Here is a 13,888-nt window from a genome sequence, read left to right on the forward strand (position 1 = left end):
GATATTTGAACAGAAAGTTATGATTAAAATACAAAAGTATGTACGACTATCTTCTAGAGAATTTCGGACTGACTTTTTCTGTTGATTCGAATTGCTCTCAAACCCCATCATTATTCTTATTTGAAGAGTCATACACTCGTTGAAAGCTTTTAAGTTGTTCCAATGTCTTACCCACTTGAAAGTCCTTTGAATTTGACTGGGTTTGGACTTGCTCTTTTATAGACTCTGAAATTAAACATAAAAATCTGTTCAGAAGTTTCCCAACGAAAATAGAAACTCAATTAAGGAATACACATTAATTCCTATGATTTCTATTCACATTTTAACATTTTTGTCCAATAATAAAATATTTAGAGTGCACTTTCATACACTCATCACAAGCCCTCCCTCACCACTTTCTCACAATCTGTTTCTGTAGCCCACCATACCTCATACTTGAAGTTCCTGCCACCATATATAGCAGTCCCATCTATTTGTGAACAACTCAATAACACAAGTCTATGATTAGAGCTCCTGGCCACTAGAATCTCCACATTAATCTCCTTTTGTGACTCAATCCATTCTTTGTTAGCAACCACTCTATTCAGCATTTCCTTTGTAAAAGTGTCATCCCCATGCCTATTACTCAGAGTGAATTTGTCTCATTTTCACCCTAGATCAGATTACCTTCCAGCCTCTAATGCATTCCTGAAGTTGTTCATCAAATTATCTCCTTTAGGCCTTCCACCTTCATTTTCATCATTTGTGAGTATTTCATTAAAATTGGCAATGACACACCATCCTTTGTTACCAGTCGGCATGAGAGAAGTTAACAAATTCCAAGCCACTTGTCTCTTACTAGTCTAGGGTTGCCCATAAAACCCTATTAAGAGCCATTTTTTTCCTCTCTTCATTGTTACATATCCGAGCACATATGTGCCTTTGTGTAAAACTCAGTATCTATACCATTCCCTCATCTTTCCAAAACAGCACTAAACCACCCCCTCTTCCATTCAATTTCACCCCAAAACACCCTTCCATCCTCATCCTTCTTCTTATGCCATCCAACCTGTTTGTCTTCAATTTAGTCTCCATCACAAACACTACACTAGGCAACTTTTCCTCCACTTAATAGTAGAGGTCTTGAACGGTTCGAGAGTTGCCAAACCCTTGATATTTCCAACTTAGTATTCTCATAATGCTTGGCGTGGTTGTTGAATAGCCTATGCCAATCGTTCTTGTACTCCTCCTTCCAGCCATTCTTTTTTCAATTTTTGTTTCTTGTTTTCCATCCCCCCATATTGCCACACAGCTCTCCCTCACAAGGCCTTTTAGCTGCTGCAAATTGGGTCAACCTCCCACTCCTATTGCCCATAGCCCGAGCCTTTCTTTTCCATGATTTTACTTTCTTTACCATATCCTTTAGAACCTCATTCTTCTTCAGCCTCACCTCTTCTATTAAGTCTATCTCATTAATCTATGTTTCCTTGACAAATTCCTTGAGTGTCATCTCTTCTTTTCAACCTACCTCACTACCCTATGTCTTCTTCACTACCTCCTCAATCCTTACTAACCCCATCAGTATCCTTGAGGCCACTGTCACCCCCAGTTTCCTCAGCCCCTTCACTCATTTGCTTTTCATCCTCATCAGTAGCATTACTCACCACCTGCATTATCCAATTTTCTTCTCTCAGTTCTCCTTTCCTCCATTATGGCTTGACTCCACCTCTTCCCCTACCTCCATTCTCCAAGACCTCATTCTGCTATTAGCTCCATTGTAATCATGACTACTATTTCTTCTCCTTACTGAGGTCACTCTTAACCAAGCCCCAAACTGCTCCTCCTTTTCACTACTCCCTATACTCAAATATTTTTTCTCGCTACAACTCTTAGAATCATGGATTATCCTACCACATGAGAAGCATAGGAATGGTAGTTTTTCATACCTGGATGGGATCCACATGCTATTGCCCTGTGGTTCTTCCCCTTGAAGAGTCTTTGTTAAGTCCATTTCTATGAGGACCCTTAGGTAGTTTCCCCATCCACTTCCATCTCCTTTCACATCGATATCCATCACCTTCCCCACTGTGTTTCCCAGCTTTTCTCCTTTATGTTTTTTCATAAAAGCCAGGGGCAAGTTGTACATATGCACCCATAACTCCTCACAATCAAAGCATATCTTCATTGGAGGCGTGAATCCATCAAACACCTTAAGAACCATCAACTGATTGTCAAATAGCCATGGCTTCCCTTCCCACACTCTCTGTTTGTCTGCATGGTTTGCAAATGTAATTATAAACACATTCTTCCCTACCTCTAAAAACTTTGCTGCCTTACTGAGTTTCCAAACCTTGGCCATCGTGGATTCTATCACCCCAGAACTTATGTTCCTCTCCAACCATAGTTTACCAACCAGGCTTCTTTCTCCTTTGCTCCTTATTTCCTTAGGTATGTCCTCACCTAGCTCAACATTCATTTTTTCTTCATCAGTTTGCCTAAGCTTGTCCCACTGTTTCTCCAAATTTTCCATCATCATCAACCTTTTTCCACTCCCTACTACCTCCAACACTCATTTTATGTAAGAGATACCACTAACTCCTCCCTCAATCCACCAAGAACTGACAAGGAATCCTTCTCTTTGAATCTTCCTGCCACCTTGCACTGCTGAGCCTTCTCGTGGACCACCTTACACCACCCTGTACCACCGTACACTGTCAGAGGTCTTCCTCTTACTCCCACCCTGCTCTGCCACAAAACTGTCAGAATCTTTCTTGGGTATAGTACTACCCGCTTCTCCTCTCTTTCCATTAACGCAAACCAGCTTATCTTTTGATAGATATTTGTATCTCCCAAGAATTCTTGGCAAGGGGTCTGATGCCAACGTCGAATAGAGAATGTATAGTATAAGATGATCCAAAAGTAATCGAAAGTGCCACATTCATAAAGTGGGATGAAAGTGAGATGATATTAGTACTGTAGAAATCTATCTATAATAAAAGAGCGAGTTTAGACCTTAACTCGTAGCAATTCATGTGATGACTTGGCCCAAATTTCCCCTCCACAGATTCCATCATGGATTGAAATATCCCTCCTAAAGGTATTGATCCGACCAGCGCGCCCCTGCTACAGTTTCAAGGTTGAGCTAAAATGCCCCTACTACAGAACCAAACATACTAAAATACCACTACAAAATTTAACTAGATAGAGACGCCCCTAGTCCAAATCAAACCATGAAACCAGAAATCTTCAAAATCATTGACAACCAAAAATCTCCACGACCAAAAAGTTGCTAATCATGGAAGAGACACAAACCCACTGTGGTGTTGTTAGTATGAGAAAACCAGACCAATTGCTGCACTGTGGGTCTCAGTTTACTTACCTAGCTTCTCAATTGATGATCTAGAAGACACGGTTGTGTATGCATGTAGGGAGAAAGAAAGAGAGAGAGCCACTTTCTTGGGGTTGGTGGAGGAGAGTTGCAGTATAGAATGTCCACCACTTTCAAATGCGAGCACTGCCATATAACAACTCCAAATTAGAGCTTGTCTATGCATAAAGAACGATGATCATAGGGAGAAGAAATGAGATAGGAAGAAGAGAGAGAAGATGTCGCTGATACGGAAAAATAAGATCAAAATGAAGAGAAATTTTGATGAAGATGTCTATGCAAAATGATAATAGCACCCATCAAATAAGTGTATGGAAATGCAGAAGTAGGGGTGATTTCGAAAATGCACCCTTGAGGTGCGAATTCCCTATGTAAAGGTGCGAGCACTTGCAAACATCACTATATATTTTTTTATGGTCACCCTTCGATGAGCATTAACCGTGTAGCCGGTAGAATTTGCTTGAGCTTTAGGATGCGAAGAAGACTTCTACATAAACCAAGGGTGAGCTTCATTTTTCAGTCCTACACTTCATTTTTCTTCCAAGGGTGCCAATTGGTGGTTTGGTTGGCATTGACATGCCTTTGGTTCATGTGACATGGGTTGGGTTAATCCTAACCTTCAAGAGTTGTCAAAGAGTGATGCAAAACAAGTTCAAAAATAAGAATCTTAGATTTAAAAATATGAAGAAAAAGGTTTCAGGAAAACTATTTTCCTTCCTCCCATCGTTTTGTTTTTTGCCCTATGTTCATTTCTTTCATCCTACCTTCATTTTTCCGTCTGTGCTTCTTGTTTCTTTGCTATCTTTCATTTTCTATTGTACCTTCACTTTCCTTCCTACCACATTTTTCCATCCTACAACATTTTTTCTTCCTACCTTAATTTTTTCGTACAAAGTTTTTTTTTTCCTTCATTTTTTCATCGGAGTTTTATTTTTCTGTTCTACCACATCTTTTTGTCCAACGACATTTTTCCGCCTTATGTTCATTTGTTGATCCTATCTTATTTTTCCATCCTAAGTTCATTTTTCCTTCCTAGCATCATTTCTTTTTGCTTTCATCCTTTTTAGGTCCTAGGTTCTTTTTCCGTCCGAGTATCATTTCTTCGTGCTTCATCCTTTTTTACATCCTAGGTTCTTTTTCTGTCCTCCCATCCTTTTTCCATGCGAGCATTCTTTGGTCACCCCTGAGTCTAAGCACTTGCCTCCCATGTATTTTGAAAACATCACATCTAGTTTTATTTTATTTTATTTTTCTTAAATTTTGAATAGTTTTTATAGGGGTATTTTGCATGTGCCTTCCTACTAGTAACTCTAAATGTATAAGGGTATAGGTCTTTTTCATACTTGGTTTGGTTCTAAATGTTTGTATTCTAGTTGTAACTACTATGTTTCTTGATCAGCTACGGAACGAAAATTCGCCATTAGGCCATGATGTTCTGGCCTCATTAAAAAAAATAATACAAACAATTAATTATAAGTAAAGTACAAGAATAACAAACCAATTCATTAGCTAAAATGGGCACTAAAAAGCTAGAGTGTGTAGACCTTTGATAACATTTTCAAAAACTTGAATGAGTTAAGAGATAAAATCAAAGAGCTAAACTTCACCTTGAATTGAATCAAGCAGAACCAGAGGAGGTACTATTTGAGACATTTTAGAATCAATATGCTATAGCTTTGTAACAAGAGGAATTTTATTGGAAATTGTTACCAAAGGGGATCAAAACACAAATGATTTCCACAAGATGCTACTTCACAAAAGAAAAAGAATTGTCATCTCTTCTTTAGCGTTACCAGATGGGACCACGACAGATAATATGTTCTATATTCACTCCACAACAGTGGATTATTGTCAGAATCATCTTTCAAATGAGGGTGTTGATATTCAAGTTGATGTTTTGAATTTAGTGCTTTAATAAGTCACTACAGAGTATGGTGTAATGTTACTGGATAAGCCTTTTTTGGAGGAGCTTAAAGAAGAAGTATTTTCTATCCCCCATTGACTCAGCTCTGAGACCAAATGGGTTCTTATTTACCTTCTATACATTGAGCGCTAGTTTTTGATTCAAAATGATCTCCTAGAGGCAATCACTGGGATTTTTCAAGGATCTACTTTATCTGATTATTTTAAGGCTTTAGTAATGAGTAAAATAAGTGAAGATTGAATTTGAAAAAGACTTCTTTATTTTCTGAATGAATATTATGTACAGTGATAATCAGGTCGTTCGCGTGGATAATCATGTCGTCAACATATAGAAGGATGATAATAGTACCTGTATCAGTGGTTTGCAAAACAGCGTAGAGCCATATGAGTTGGGAACAAAACCTGGCTAAGCGCAAGGAGCATGTTTTAGAACATAAAGAGTAAGATGAAGGAGGCAAACTTTGTGAGGAGGATGCTCATTGCCAGGTGGAGGTTGCATTTATACTTTTTCAAAGAGGTCACACTTCAAAAAGGCATTATTGACACATTTGATAAATTTTAGTCTCAAGTTGGAATTCCAAGGAAGCATCATGAGTGTGATTGTATTGAGGTGCTAGAAAATCCCAAGAAACTTTTGCATTCCCAAGCTTTGGAAGCAGACTATGAATAGAAGGAATTTAAGTGTTGATAAACTAGAAAAGTATCTTAAAGTGCATGCTATCCCAATCCTCAACACGTGAAGCAAAATCACCTTCAATCTCATCATATTTAGGCTTAGGTAGAGAGATTTTGCCAGACACATAACCCCACAATCGACGTCCTCATAGAAAAACCTCCATATCTTGGGTCTGCAATTAGAAGAAATTTGATCCATTCAATATTGGATCAATTAGATGAAATTTATGGCCAAAATTAGAAGAACTTTGAGCTATCGAGAGAAATCCAATGCAAAACTAGACGGAAAATATGAAACCAGTGTGACAAATTGAGTAGGAAGCACCTGGTCGATATTCAAAATCAACGGTCAAACGAATGATGTGGCACTAGCTGACATGGGCTACTGACATGATGCTAGGCGTGGGATCTAGGGTTGACATGGCACACTGGGATGGAGACACGTGTCTTCGATGTTTGTTATTTGCGCAGGGAAGTCTGTTGACATGTGAATGGCGAGCAATTTCTTTGGGTGGCACGTGCGGCCTCCGTTGGCCTCAATTTTTGTCTCGTTCAACTTGAGGGCCAAACGTTGGTGGGCCTTGGTGGCACGTATGATGGCAGATGAGATCAGGTCTTTCATAAATAAGAGAATTTGTACCTTGGGAACTAGATTTTGGAATTTGATTTTAGAACTAGGAGCAATGAATGTTGGAAAGTATTGAGCGGTGATTGAGCTGAATTATTGCATATTTTATATATTTAGAACCAATATATTCTATTTATTTCATTGCATTATTATTAATTTTAGATGAAAAAATAGTTAAGAAAAATAAATCCGAGTTGTATTTCAAATTGGTTAATAGCATGATTTATACTTAATTTAATAACTTGTGATTTAATTGGATAATGTTCATTCGCATGCATAATATATTTTTGAGATTCTATTATTCTTTTTTTTTTATTATTTCTAATTTCTATTATTTTTATAGGTTAAGAAATGAAAAGCTTGATAAAAGTCAAGGTACCAAAAGGTCAAGAAATGAAAAGCTTAAGAAAAGTCAAGTTTATAGAATGGATACACTTTAGTATTTTAATCATAACTTTCCGCTCAAATATCAAATTGATACGATTATTGATGTGTTGGAAAGCTATCTTATAGGGATACAAAGTTGTCTCTAATAAGAATTTCCAAATTCAAACTCCTGAAGTGCGTACATGGCTGCCAAGTTGAGTCCTAAAATTTAAGCTATTTTGTGTGCGGGAATATGAAGACATTAGGGTTTCTTTTCTACCCTATTTAAGCATATCATTACCATGAAATTGAGGACTTTTGCAGAGCAACGTTGTACATTTGAAGAACTCTTCCAGGGTCCAATTGCCGCTCCAGCCACCTCCTCCATTGCCTACCACCTCCATCTCCATTCATTTGGATTGCTCTTTTCACTCTCAACTATTTATTTAATTTTAGTTTAAAGTTTATGGAGTAATTTTGAGATTTTTGGCTTAGAAATTTGGGCAATTTATTTGCTATTTATTTTACTTAATGTCGCTATTTTTCTTGCTCTTTTAAGATTTCATTGAACAGTGATTACAATTGCTATGGATTAATTTTGAGAATTCGTGATTTGAATACAAGGATGAACCCTAGAATCTTGATTTTGGGGCTTTTCAATTTTTAGTTCGTATTTTGTCAATTACTTTCTAATCTAGTTTAATTCTTAACTTAATTTTATTAATCTCTTAGCTCAATGGCATATTAGATTGATTAAAGTTTAATTAGGACTTAAATAATTTCAGTTTTATTGTTTAATTTTCAGATTAATTAAGATTGTTTAGTTTAGTTGATTCTTTGATTGTTAATTTCAATTTGTTAGTCTTTTACATTTCATTTCGACACTTAAAAATCTAAAAATATGAATCTAGTCCATGACTAGTGCCCTTTTCATTCTTATTGCACTCTTCTATCTATTGCACATACCATCATTTTTATTTTCTCTTTGTGAATATTTTCACCATTTTAAACAAGTTTGATTTTAAGTAACTTTCCATGAGGAGACGATTTAGGAATTTATTCCTAATTATTACGCAACATCCTCCTGCACTTGGGATAGCCTTTGTGCCATTCATTTTTAAGTCAATCAAGTTTTTGGCGCCGTTGCCGGGGAATAGTTGCTTGACGTAAATTTAAACTCGTTATTTTTATTTTTTTATTTTTATCTCAAATGTTTCTTTCACTATATTATCTCTGCTTACATATTTCACTTGTCACTTACTACTCAGTCATTTACTTGAACCTTACTTATGGTATTTGGACTGATGTTTCATGTTATGGATAAGGGACAATTCAAATAGGTTGGTTAGAGTTATATTGAGCATTGAGAGTAGTATACACAGCCTAGAGATAAATAGCTCTTCTGTTTTTTTTAACAGACGAGGACATTGAAATTGAGCAAACCATGGCTGCACCTGCACCACGCACTCTTAGGGATTATTTGCAGCCCAGTTGCACCACTACACCATCATGCATTATTTTATCTAATGATGCACCTAATTTTTCTATTCAACATGGTATGATGTCAGTGATACCTCAGTTTCACGGGATGGATTTTGAGAGTCCTTATCAGCACTTGATAGATTTTGAGTTGGTCTGTACTACTTTTATCAATAGAACCACTACTGATGAATTTATTAGATTTTGTTTATTTTCTTTCTCTTTAAAGGATAAAGTGAATATTTGGTTTAATTCTTTGAGGCCTAATTCTATCTCTAGTTGGTCTGATATGCAGCGTGAGTTCTTACAAAATTTTTTTCCTTTTCAGAGAACTCAGTATTTACAAGAACAGATCAGTTAGTTCAATCAATAATCTGACGAGACTTTCCAGGCCAGCTGGGAAAGGTTTAAGGATTTGGTGAACATCTATCCACATCACGGTTTTGAATCTTAGAGGTTGGTGAATTATTTTTACACTGGTCTCACTCCGCAATGCAAGCAGTTTGTTTAGACTATGTGCAATGGAGAATTCTTTAGCAAGGAACCTGATAGCACAACCACTGATGGCTATTGCTGGTGGGGGCAGATATGAGCTTAAGGAGGACACTGACGTTCAAGCCTGAATAGCTGCATTGACTAGAAGATTAGAGGTCATGGAGATGGAAAATGTGAAGGTCATGAAAACAGTAGAGACATGCTCTATATGCGCTGATTCAAACCACAAGACCCAAGATTGTCCGATTATGCTAGTATTTTAGGAGAATGGCTCTAAGCAGATGCAATCAGCGAACTGGGTAAACAGAGTACAAAATCAGCATTTCTCCAATACATATGATCTAGGGTGGAGGAATCACCTAAATTTCTCATGAAGGAATGATTAGTCTGGCCGGTCTCTACCACCTTCTCAACAGCCATTTCATCAGGCTGCTCCTTAGCACCAGTATTAATCAGAGTTCTTAGAGCTATCATTTTGTAACACCTTCGGGATTTCAGCCTCATGTAGCTGCACAGAGTTCTCAACCTCAATCATCTGCAAAGAAGTCTCTAGATGACAGTATGACACAGATGGCCAATACACTTCAGCAATTCATGTAGATTTAGACCACCACAAACAATTAGAATACTCAGGCCATAAATGACTTGCGGGGCACCATCAATAAGATGAGCACGACATTGAGCACTCTAGAGAAAGGGAAATTCCCAGCACAGCCTCAGCCTAATCCTCAAGTATACCGGCAACAACAACAACAAGTGCATAACGTCTCAGGGGAGGTTTTTGAGATAGCGAAAGCCGTTCTTACTTTGAGAAGTGGAAATGAAGTTCCCCAACCAGAGATGACTATGGACACACAGGTAGTTGCTCCTACACCTGAAGATGCAACAGAGACTAATGAAGCTGAAAAAAAAACCAAAGGTAATGAGACTAGAATTGAAGAAGCCTGCGAGTGCAGATGCTGAAATTAGTAGGGGTACCAACCTGTGGTTCCCTATCCTCAAAGATTGGCAGCTAGCCAAAAGAACAAATACCACATTACTATTCAGGAGATCTTCAAGCAAGTAAAGATTAATATTCCACTCTTGGATGCCATAGAACAAGTTCCTTCATATGCAAAATTTCTAAAGGACTTGTGTACAGTGAAGAGAAAGCTGAATGTAAAGAAGAAAGTTTTCCTAACAGAGCAAGTCAATGCATTGACATTGAGTGAGACTCCTTAGAAGTTTGGAGATCCCGACTCTCCCCACATTTCCATTATGATTGGTGAGTCACGCATTGTGAGAGCTCTACTTGATTTGGGGAGTAGTGTGAACTTGCTACCGTTCTCAGTGTATGAGCAGTTGGGATTAGGTGAGCTAAAAAAGACCTCCATCAAGCTACAGTTAGCTGATAGATCAATCAAGGTGCCGAGGGGTATTGTTGAGAATGTGCAGGTCCAGGTGGACAAATTTTACTACCCAGTAGATTTTGTAGTTCTTGATATGCAGCAGCCAGCCATTACTATTTACTAGGCGCCTGTCATCCTAGGGCGCCCATTCTTTGCTACCTCCAATGCACTGATAAATTGTCAAAGTTGAGTACTGAAACTCACATTCGGGAATATGACATTGGAAATGAATGTGTTCAATACTTGCAAGATGCTTGGTGATTGCGACGAGATAGAGTTGCATGCTGTTGATGTGATTTCAGAGTTTGATGAAATAAAGAGAGAGGCCTACGACAATTCCCGCATGGCAAAGGAGCGAATGAAGGCCTTGCATGACAAACATCTTGTCCCTGATCAGAAAGTGCGCCTCTACAATTCAAGACTGCATCTTTTTCCCAGGAAGTCGAAATCTCGATGGAAATGGCCGTATCTTGTAAAGAAGGTTCATTCTCACGGCACGGTAGGCATTTTCAATCCAAAAAATGGCAATTGCTTCACTGTCAATGGACAACGTCTAAAGCCGTTTCTGAATGTCTTTGATCCACACGAAGAGATCTTGCTTGTGTAAGATTCTAGGGAAGTGTTTTGATCTTTTTCCCCTTTACAGCTTTCTTTACTTGCATTTTGTTTGTTTTTATTTGTTGTTTTGCTTTGATTTTATATTTCATGTTGATTTTTTTTTTGCTTGCTTATTCCTGTGCACTTTGTTTTCTTTCGTTCGATTCATTGAGGACCATGTCTCTCACTAGTTGGGGGTAGCGTGTATTCACAGGCTTAAAAAAAAATTTAATATGATGTGCATTGATACATATATGATTGACACACACTCAATTTCTGGTATTTTGTGAAATCTGAGCATCTTGGTGGAGTAGTTAAGAGAAATCATTTTGTGAAGATTTATTTTCAAGCTTAAGCATAGAGCATGATTTTGATGCATCATATTTTGTTGATGTGTGGCTTGAAAAACCGTGATGCTATACTTATTGAGATGAGACTTGATAACATTTTTGTAGAACGAAAGACAAATTTTGAAGGACATTTTACACGTGCTTACGCTTGTAATGTTTCTTATTTACTGTTCACTGATTTAACACAGGAGAAGTAAACTATAGGACTATCGAGCTATGCTTCAAAAAAGAAAAAAAAAGGAAAGAAAAGAAAGAACAACGAAGAAGAAGAAAATGAAAAGAAAAAAGAGAGATTTGAAAAGATTAGAAAAACAAAGGGATAAAGGTGACTTAGTGAACTTTCCCAAATAAAGGCTTAGAAACTGTTACCCAAAACTTTGGTGGTTGAGTGTTCAACCTTTAAAAACAGAGCTGGCATGAAAACTGTTAGTCCCTTAGGTTTTGAGGTAGTTAGAATCAACAATGATTAATCTTAAGGTTGAAAAACCCTATGACAAATCATGACTAGTAATGAGGAACACACAGTCAATTTAGCTCCACACACACATTTGAGTTCTAAGACATTTGCCTCAATTCCATGTGAAAGATTGTTGAGATAGTCTTGGTGGATATAGCCCCTAGGGGTTAAGTAGTAATTTGTCACTTTCGTGAGAAATCAGAATTGTGTTTGATTGTTTCTGTTTGGATTTCGATCTTTATGCAATATTCATCTCAATTAATTTTTACTATTTTGCTCAAGGATTGGCAAAACGCTAGTTGGGGGGGTGTGATTGAGCTGAATTATTGCATATTTTATATATTTAGAACCAATATATTTTATTTATTTCGTTACATTATTATTGGTTTTAGATGTAAAAATCGTTAAGATGAATAAATCCGAGTTGTGTTTTAAATTGGTTAATAGCATGATTTATGCTTAATTTTATAACTTGTGATTTAATCGGATAATGTTCATTCACATGCACAATATATATTTGAGATTCTATTATTCTTTTTTTTTTTTCCTATTTTTTTTTTTTATAGGTCAAAAAATGAAAAGCTTGAGAAAAGTCAAGGTACCAAAAGCTCAAGAAATGAAAAGCTTGAGAAAAGTCAAGTTTACAGAATGGACACACTTTAGTATTTTAATCATAACTTTCTGCTCAAATATCAGATTGATACAATTCTTGATACGTTGGAAATCTACCTTAAAGGGATACAAAGTTGTCTCTAATAAGGATTTCCAAATTCAAACTCCTGAAGTGCGTACGTGGCTGCCAAGTTGAATCCTAAAATTTAAGCGATTTTGTGTGCGGGAATATGAAGACATTAGGGTTTCTTTCCTACCCTATTTAAGCATATCATTAGCACGAAATTGGAGACTTTTGCAGAGCAACGCTGCACATTTGAAGAACTCTTCCAAGGTCCAATTGCCGCTCTAGCCGCCTCCTCCATTGCCTACCACCTCCATCTCCATTCATTTGGCTTGCTCTTTTCACTCTCTACTATTTATTTAATTTTAGTTTAAAGTTTATGGAGTAATCTCAGTGATAGGGTTGCTAGAAAAAAATTTGAAAAAAGTACTCAAAGAGTCCACGTAGAACTTGTGGCTCTGATGTCATGAACAAAACAAGTAAAAATAGAATTTGAAAAGATTTCAATATTTTCTAAATGAATGTTATGTACAATGAGATTACCTATTTATAGAGAAATAGGCCAAGTGAAATAAGGATGTAAATAAATGCAAGATCTCCTAGTCTAGGTTATATTCTAATCAAAATAATATATATATATATATATCAACAAATGATATGGCTAGTACCTAAAGTTTTAGGCCTATTAGCTTATGTAGGTCTCTTGGAGGATTTTATCCCAAGAAAATGATTAGTACAAGCTATAAATAGACAAGTCCCACACAGTCCCTTTGTGAAAAAGTGAACCTTATCTCAAAATTGTAAAAAATACCTATTTCTTTTAATGGAACTTACTTTTTTACAAGGGTTTATGCAAGACTCATCTAAATCAAGTTTTGAAGGCTTTTAGTTTCTTCAACGGGTGGATTTTTATGGTGCAGTGGTGCTTTATGTTGCTAAAGTGCATTTCCTTGAATTCCACTATCAAGTATTTTCCCTTCAAATAGAGGATTATGTCAAGATGATCATTTATTTCCTTTTCTTTTCATATTAAGTGAACAAGTTCTGGGTAGGGGGATTACAAATCTATGGAATGAACTACCTTGTAAAGGCCGTAAGGGCTATCTTCCGATTACACTTTTATTGTTTGTTGATCATATTCTTAATTCATTAATGTTGCAAAGAAAATTTTAGTCAAGCTACTTGTTTTTTTTGCTCTTCTTATGAGATACCTTGTGGGAGCTAATAAATCCTCAAATAAGCAGTTTTCATTTTCATACAAAGTTATCAAGAACTCGAAAGTTTATTATTATAGCTACTATTATGTTTCAAGGTGAGGGTTTTCCCGTCCCCACCCTACAAAGTTAGAGGGGAAAGTTGGGGCCCATGTACCTTGGTATCGCCCACAGTGGGTAGATTGGCCCTCACAACAGTCCACCCCACCTGCCTGCCCACAAAGAAAAACAACTGGAAACACCAAAAAAATCCAAAACAACTGAAAACCAACA

This window comes from Juglans microcarpa x Juglans regia, chromosome 3D (genome assembly GCF_004785595.1).
Source record: "Juglans microcarpa x Juglans regia isolate MS1-56 chromosome 3D, Jm3101_v1.0, whole genome shotgun sequence".
Classification (NCBI taxonomy): Eukaryota; Viridiplantae; Streptophyta; class Magnoliopsida; order Fagales; family Juglandaceae; genus Juglans; species Juglans microcarpa x Juglans regia.